Below are 8,717 nucleotides of genomic sequence, written 5' to 3' on the forward strand. Positions count from 1 at the left end.
GGTGGTAAGACATCAGGCAGGCAAGCTGAGCAAGACCAAAAGCAGGATGTCTGAAATTGAAATTTTGCCCTTTAACTTCTGGAGCTGGGGAGGAGGAGGTGGGGTGGGAGGGGTGAGGGGGTGGAGGGGTGAGGGGGCAGGAGATGGGACTGTCACAACACTGACTTCAGGGCCTACCCCACTGTCGTTTTGGTTATGGACTGACTGTGACATGGATATTTTATTTACGGAGGCATTGGTCTGGGTGCCAGCCACCATGTTTCTCCCTCACGTTCTATAAAACTCGTGGTGTAACCAAGTCATTTCTCTCTTGTAGAAAAAAAAGAGCTGATCATTATAGCCTTCATGAGTTATCTATCACAAGATGGAGTTTGATCCTATTGACATATTGTTAATAGATAAAACAGTGAGTCACACTGATATCTAGATGTGTACTTTGAGAAGGCAATGCAAGAGCGGGTCAGATGCTCCCTTGCATTATCTAGAACATAAGAACTAGTGCCATCCTCACAACAGATGTCCCTTAAAAAAAAAAAATGTTTTGTCATGGGTTGAAGAAAATGGTGATCAATGCCAAGTTAAACTTTAATACTGTTTACTGAGCCTTTGGAAAATGGCCAAAGAGAAATTGTGAGTGTTATATTCCTAGCGCGCAGTACAGTGCAAAGCCCATAGTAGTTGTCGAATAAATTTTTGTGGAGTAAGTCCGTGTCTTAGTGGAACTCAGAGCAAAAGGAGAACTTTCTCTAATGAGTATTTATAATTTTGTGCATACTGGACAACTTGAGTCAGTCAGTCCGTCCAGGTCATGACTTTCTTTCAACCCCATGATCTAGTTCCCTCTTCCTGTATTTCCTATGTTGTTTATTGGTGCCTCTCCTTTATGAACTGCTCTTCCCCCACGGTTGGCCAGCAAACTCCTATTCCTACTTTGAAACCCTTCTCAAGTATTTCCTCTGCTGAAAACCTGTCCCTGCCGCAGGACAAGCGATAGCTTCCTCTTTTATGTCCACAATGATACATAACACAGAGTGTAGTGCCTGGCAAATAGAACCACCTCCACATATTTTGATTATGAGCAAATGAATAAATAAATGACCAGCAAGAATACAATTGAAGTAAGTCAATCAACAGCAAATATGTTCCTACTATGTCTAAAGCACTATGCCCCCGACTCTAATTAGAATTACATTCCACTGTAAATATCTTGGGGGAGGTGAGTAGGGAAGAATCTATAAAGTGAAAATCCATGCAGCATTTGTTGTACCCCAAAAATCCCCAGACTGGATTGAGCCCAACTAATAACATTCTCCAAAACATTCTCACTAATATCACCCCTTAAATATTAGTGTCAAAGTGGGATTGGAAGGTGACCAAAAGGAATGTTTACTATTTACTCCAGGTGCCCCTGCCTAGTTTGATTTTTGACACTAATATTCAAGGGGTGATATTAGTGAGAATGTTTTGGAGAATGTTATTAGTTGGGTCCAACACAATCTCTGAAAGACTTCTACCCACTCTCAACAGGAAAAAAAAAAAAAAAAGAAAGAAAAGGGAAGCAGAAGCAAATGCCTTCCTCCTCTGGAGAGAGCATATCTTTTAAAATAATGTTGGTCATTTTCACACGTCCCTTTGACTCATGCAATTTGGACACATATTTCCTCCTGGGCCTGCCCCATTTCCTCTTGGATGGGGAAGGATGGTTCTAGCCAAAGGGACCAGGTCCTTCAGGAGACAGATCTAGCCCAGGGTAATGTTCTCTCAAGCAGAAGCCCCAGGACTAGAGCTAGAAATGGGGGCCGTATGGAAAAGTGAGAAGAGGCTTCCCAATCATTTCCAAATTTAGCAGGCATCTCCCTCACATGGAAGAGTTGTGGAGAAACCATGAAGAGAGTGGAGCTGATCCATCCCTTGGCCAGCATTTTCTTCTCTTCCTGCAAGTTTTGTGAACAATCAGGTCACAGGACATTCATGGTGCCGGTGGGAAAGTACATGTCTGAATATGCATGTTCCACATCCCTAGGAAAATGTCAAGAAAAGCATGGGAAACTTGTCACTGTGCTTATCTCTGGGGATACACATGGGATTGGAAGGTGACCAAAAGGAATGTTTACTATTTACTCCAGGTGCCCCTGCCTCGTTTGATTTTTTTCACCATAAACACATAACAAAATTGAAATTTTCAAAAATGAATACATTGGTCAAAATGGGGCTAAAGGATGGGTTTGGTCCATGTTGACCTCAAAGGTTTTCCTTCTTCCTGGGACCAGTGAGTTTCTGTTCCGTATGGTTTTCCCACCCTAGTCATGGAGCTTCTGAGCGTACAGATTTTGTCTTTCAGCATTTACCAGGTCACTCAGGAGGGAACAGGGGGCTCCCAGGGAAGAGAAGATGCAATCTAAAACTGGTCCCAGCACTGAGTTGAGTCTTTCATGATCTCATTTGGATCCTCCTAAAACCGCCAGAACATACGTACTGCTGGCTGCCTTTTGAGGATGAAAAATGAAGTTCAGAGACTTCAGTACCATGCTCGGAGTCACACAGTGGAGTTAGAACTCAGATCTGCCAGGCATCCAAGCCCCTGCTGTTGCAATGAGCTCTGCACTCAGTTCTAATGACCGCTGTCCCTCAGCTTCTGCAGGGAGCCCTGGCCATGACGTCTTCACTAGGCCAGTCCTGGCCTCTCCACTCACCCACTCTCACTTCAGAAGTCACTCTTTCCAGATGAGTTGAGAAGGAAAATGCAAAGCTCATGCATTTTACTACCTCCGGGGCTCAACACGGTGAAGTAGGTGTGATCAGCAACTTCTCACTACCAAATTACAAAGCTTATTCTTGGACTTCCTCATCGTTCATGGTATGATTTGAATGCCCGGGTTTCTCCTCCACCTGTCTGCTCCAGAATAAGTTCACTCGTGTCCAAAAAAAAAAAAAAGAGATACAGCACAATTAGAGGATAGAAAAGACATGACCAGTATGAAAATGTTTAGGGGGTTTTAGTCATAGTTGGTCCAGAATGAGTCAGCAGGGAGATGTGGATGACAGGAGATCAAATGTGAACTTTAGCAACATTGAAAGGACTAAAGTGTTGAGAATGGAGAAAGTAATCAACCCTCTTTTTGTAGGATCCGAGCAAGTTTCTTAGTCTCCCGGAGTCTGGGTTTCCTCCTTGGAGAAAGGAGTTCACAGCAGTGAACATGCTTAGCAGAGCCCCAGGGAGCGCTCCAGACACAGAGCCAGCTCTAGCATCGTCTCAGTAACCCTATGAGCCAGCACTGCTAGTCTCCTGATCTTACGAAGTAGGAAACTAGGGTGACAAAGCTCTCAAGTGGCAGAAAATGACTAAAACCAGGTCTGCCTGATTCTGAAGTCCATTTTCATAACCACCAAGCTATACTTCCTCCCCCAATAGACAGTTTAGAACCAAAAGAAAATCCCCATAATCTCATGACCCAAGAGATAAACACTTTTCACCATTTAAATGCTTTCAGATTTTCTTCCATGCCAACATACATATTATTGTTCAAAGTTGGGCATCCTCTATGGCGTTCTGTTTTACAACCTGCTTTTTACATGGGCCAATACACAATATAACCATGTTTCCAGTTCAATAAGCATTTATTCCTGTTGTCATTCTTGATGGCTACTTAGTATTTGTTCATAGGGACTGTGAACATGCTGTAATCTATTCAACCAATCCTCCATCATGGAATACTTAAGTGGTTACATTAGGTTTTTCACAAATGTAATCAACACGGCAGTAAGTACCCTTCTTGCTAAGTTTTCTTTCAGCGGTTATCGTTAAGGATGTATGGAGGCACTGGGGCTGGTACTAGGCTAGCAATGGAATGGATAATGAGACTTTAAGCCCTCTTTCATGAGCAAAGAGTGGAGGGACTGACTGGTGTGGTCCACCTAGAGAAGTGAGACTTCAGAGGCAATAGTGGGGACAGAACAGCTGTCCCCAGATGGCTGGGGAGATGCCTTTGGCACCATGGCTGCACTTTCTCTAACAGTCTTGAGCATGTAGGACCACAGGGCAGTAGAATTCTGCTGCATGTGCAAAGCACTTCACAAACTCCAGTTGTCAAAGGACATAGTAGTTAACCTGCCTCAAGAAACGATAAGTTCCCCAAGATGCAAGAAGCTCAATTTCAGGCTGACCTCTCCCCTTCTTCAGGGATGTTACAGAAGAAAGTCATTGGTCCTAGTTAGGACTGCCTGAATTTGGAACATCTCAACTCTGTCTCTAACTTACTGACTTACAATTAAAGTTGGGCACCTCCCAAATCCCAGGCACTCTACAAAGATCATGTTCAATTCACAGAGCACTCTCATAAGGAATAGCGTTCAAGGAGATAAAGTAACTGACTTCAGTGAACACAACCGATAAGTTCTGGGAGTTCAAATATAGATTTTTCTGATACCGCTTGCAGCTGGGTGGAGTGATTGAAACATGGGTCTTAGTGGAAAACAGACTTGGGCTCAAGGCGATCCCTTCGCTCGATATGAAACTGTGCATACTTTTTGTTCAATAATGTATTCATTCTTCTCTAAAATGAGCTCATTTGTGCTATCTTTGAAGACCTTGGAACTTCCAGGCTTCTAGAGACAAAATCTAGAACAAAATCATCCACTTCATTCATTGATTCATTTGTGCACTGCTGGACCCTGGACTGGGTGCCATGACTACAATGAATGACCAAGAGAGTGGTAGAGCCTGGCTTAATGGAGCTTCCAGCTTCATGAAGAAAACAGATCCTAACATGTAAAAATAATCAAGGATAGAGAGGCTACTAGATGCAAAAAGCAAAATGCTGTGGAACGTAGAGCAGACACCCCACTTTGTCCAGGGGAGTAAGGGTAAGCTTCATCACTGGGTGATGTCTATGCTGATCCATACAGGACGAGGAGGTGGTAAGAGAGAACAAGATCCCAGGTGAGCAGAACTACTTAAAGGCTAAGCTTGAGGCCATGAGAGGTCATGGCAAGCCTGGAAAGTCCAGCAGGTGCCCTTGTAAGTAGAGTTAGACTTCACCTTGAGGGCAATGGGAACCCATAGGGCAGGATTCAAGCCAAGATGAATTATTCAGAGACTGATTCAGAGAGCTCATCTGGGTACATGCGTGGATGAAGGGGGGCAGGCCTGGAGGCAGAGGCTTCAGGGAGATGGTCATAGCCCCAACAAGAGCATGGTAATGCGACACAGAAAGAGGATGGGTTGGGAAAACGCTCAGGAGTTACCCCTGCCAGGCTTATCCAACCTGAAGGCAACCTGTGAGGACCTGGGTGAACCAGGCGGGGCAGTGGGGTGGGTGAGGGGGGGCAATTCTTTCTGATTTCCGTGTGGAGTTTAACATGGTAGATTCCCCTGGGACATTAAAAAGCCACACCAAGAAAGATTCTGGCTCTGACTCCTTTATGCTTCTTTGGCTCCACATGCTTAAATCATAGCAACTCCCAAGATGCTCTTGGTAAGCCAAGCAGAATTTTTCTAATTTCTGGCCCCAAAGGTACACCTCCACAGAGCCTCAAGTCAGTGCAGCGGATGGAGAGGGAGGGAGAGCTGGAAAAATTAGGAAAGCCAGTTCTTGATAATAATAGGTCGCCTCCACATAATAACAGCTCTGGTTTATAGAGCACTTTCACAGACATTATCTCACTTGATTCTCACAGTAAGTGGAGAGCCGGGGGAGGAGGCACCCGGGTCAATTAGCATTAACCCCACCCTTTCGAATAACTTTTGGTGGCTCAGAGAGGTTAAGTGATTTGCCCAAGATTACAAAACCAGTGAGTAGTGGGGCTGGGAATGCAAGTTTTATGACTCCCACTTCTGTGCCTCAGCTCCCTCCCTTAGAGCTCGTTTTTTGGAAAGGGAGAGTGATTCTTTCTGCCTATGGAGAAGGTTATGTCTGCATGCCCATTAGCTCCTAACCACTGGGAAGTCAAGGCTAGAAGAGGATGCCTGAGTGGGTGGGGCACAAAATGGGAGAGTATTGAATGCCAAGCCAGGGGATACTGATAGCAAGGAAACATGCTCTCAGTGTGTGCCCGGGCTGCGGGGGCGGGGAGGGGGGGGGAGCTGGATGTACAAGATGCAAGGAGATGCTAGTACATCTCTGTACCCAGCGGGATTGGATTAGGGTGAAGTACGGGGAGAGGAAAGAAGATGAGCTCCACACAAGACTAAGGGGTTGCTGGGTGGACCTGTCCTTCAACAGAGTCTAAAGCCCACCTAGGCTTCAGCAAGTGGAGTTCCCATGTTGTGGCTCAGTGGGTTAGGAACCTGACGTTGTCTCTCTGAGGACGTGGGTTTGATCCCTGGTCTCATTCAGCGGATTGTTTCCAGCATTGCTGCAAGCTGCAGCGTAGGTGACAGAGGCGGCTCAGATCCGGCTTTGCTGTGGCTGTGATGTAGGCCTTGGCGGCCATTCCAATTCAACCCCTAATCTGAAAAGTTCCATGTGCCACAGGTGTGGCCAATAAAGTAAATAAAGAGATAAAAATTTTTTTAAAGGGAAGAAAAAGCAAATTCCACAAACAGCACCCCCAACTTTGAGTAGGGACCTTCAGGTAAAGGGTGTGTGCTCTGGTGCCTGTTCGTGTCACCAAAGGGGTGACAGGAAGAAAGACCTGAGGTGCTGTGTCTGGACAATGCAATGAAATCCACAAAGCAGAAACCAGCTCACATGTCCCTGCCAGGCCCCGGGTCTGGCAGCAGATCAGGAAGCTTGTGTGAGGTTCCCGTTTCGGGAGCGGTTGAGCTGTGTCTCTCCAACCCCTGAGGACCACAGAAAGGAACTTTGCCAGGATGATCCACAACAGCGCCCCCAGGAAGGAAGGAAGGAAGGAGGGAGGGAAAGGTTTCTGGGGATCCTGCAGGAGATGGCCCTGTGGACAACATCCTGAAGTGGTGCCACTCAGGGCACGTGAATGTCCAACCGCAGGCACCCTGGGCACTTCCTGCAAACCTGCTGCACTGCAGATCCTATGCAAAGCCCTTTATGCTTAACCCTGTTCTGTCCTAGCAACACTGTTTCATTATGTTGAGGAAATTGGAGCCCAGAGTGGCTTCGCTCTCTGTTCAAGGTCACATAGGCAGTGAACTACAAAAGGGAGATTTTTCTGGGAGGTTTAAAAGCTCCGCATCCATGTCCTTCCCACTCCCCGCAAAACCTTGTGAGCCTGTGTGCTTGAAATAGCACAGCAGGGAGAGGAGAGGAAGGGGATGTGGGGCAGGGTGGAAACTGTGTCTTGAGCCACCGCCCTGACTCACTCTCCTTAATAAGCATCTAATGACAGCTGAAGTGTCTGCCTTGGGGGAGTTGGGTTTCTAGAATAGTACTGCGGAGGGGAATCCAGACTGGCTGTGACTGGGGCATGAATCAGCATGGCGACTTCTAGGGCAAAGAGGAAGCCTTAATTAACAGCAGCCCCGGATGCAAAAGGAACAGCATCGAGGCTGTCTGACAAGCCAGGCTCAAAGGGACTACATCCTGGGTCCCTGTTTCCATCTCCAGGCTTATTTCGAAGTACTTCCTAGGACAAGCTGTTTGCCACCAAGCCTTCCTACAGGTCACCGCTACCAGGATCCCCCTCCAGCCTCGATCTTTGCTCCCAAAATGTTCTCCACTGGGAATATTCTCACCCTCTTCTCTGACCCATACCCTCTGGGGGCAGGTAACATAGTAGTTTGGGATTAACAGATACATGCTACTATATACAAAGCAGGTAAGCAACAAGGACCTACTGTATGGCCCAGAGAACTGTACTCAGTATCTTGTAAAAACATACAATGAAAAAGAATCTGAAAATGTATGTGTGTGTGTATATGTATATATATATGATATATATTTTTATATTTATATATATTTTATCAAATATATATTATATTTATATATATTTTATAAAAAATATATAATATATATGAATCAGTTTGCTGTACATTTGAAACTAACACAACATTCTAAATTAACGACACTTCAGAGTTTCCGTCGCGGTGCAGTGGTTAATGAATCTGACCAGGAACCATGAGGTTGCAGGTTCCATCCCTGCCCTTGCTCAGTTGGTTAATGATCCGGCGTTGCCATGAGCTGTGGTGTAGGTTGCAGATGCAGCTCGGATCCCGTGTTGCTGTGGCTCTGGCGTAGGCTGGTGGCTACCGCTCCGATTCGACCCCTAGCCTGGGAACCTCCATATGCCTCGGGAGTGGCCCAAGAAATGGCAAAAAGACAAAAAAAAACAATTAATTAATTAATGACGCTTCAATTAAAAAAAAAAAAGCTGAGTCCAAATCTCTCTTTCCACGAGATCTCACTATCCTGGCCTGCCCACTGTTGGGTTGATTGAATCATTCCTTTGGACACGATTTACTAAGCATCTCCCATTCCTGGACACTTTGGGAAACATTAGGATGCGATGACAGAAGACAGTCCCCGCCTTTGTTGCCTCATAGGGAATTACACGGCAATAGAGTGTAAGAAGAGTACCAATAAGAGCTTGAAGGATGCTTCACTGTTACAGAAACGCTTGTGTTTTCTGGGCTATGGAGGAGTCGGGATGCCTTCTAGAAGGAGGCAGCACCCCAGACATGTTTTGAACGATGGGTGAGATAAATGAAAAGCTACTTACTTAGACTCAAGAGATCTGGTTGGGTTCTAGCCAACACTCCACCTCTGTCTCTGCGGACCTGGAGCAGGTCCTCTCACCTCTTTGAA

The sequence above is a fragment of the Sus scrofa genome, chromosome 4 (assembly GCF_000003025.6).
Source record: "Sus scrofa isolate TJ Tabasco breed Duroc chromosome 4, Sscrofa11.1, whole genome shotgun sequence".
Taxonomy (NCBI): Eukaryota; Metazoa; Chordata; class Mammalia; order Artiodactyla; family Suidae; genus Sus; species Sus scrofa.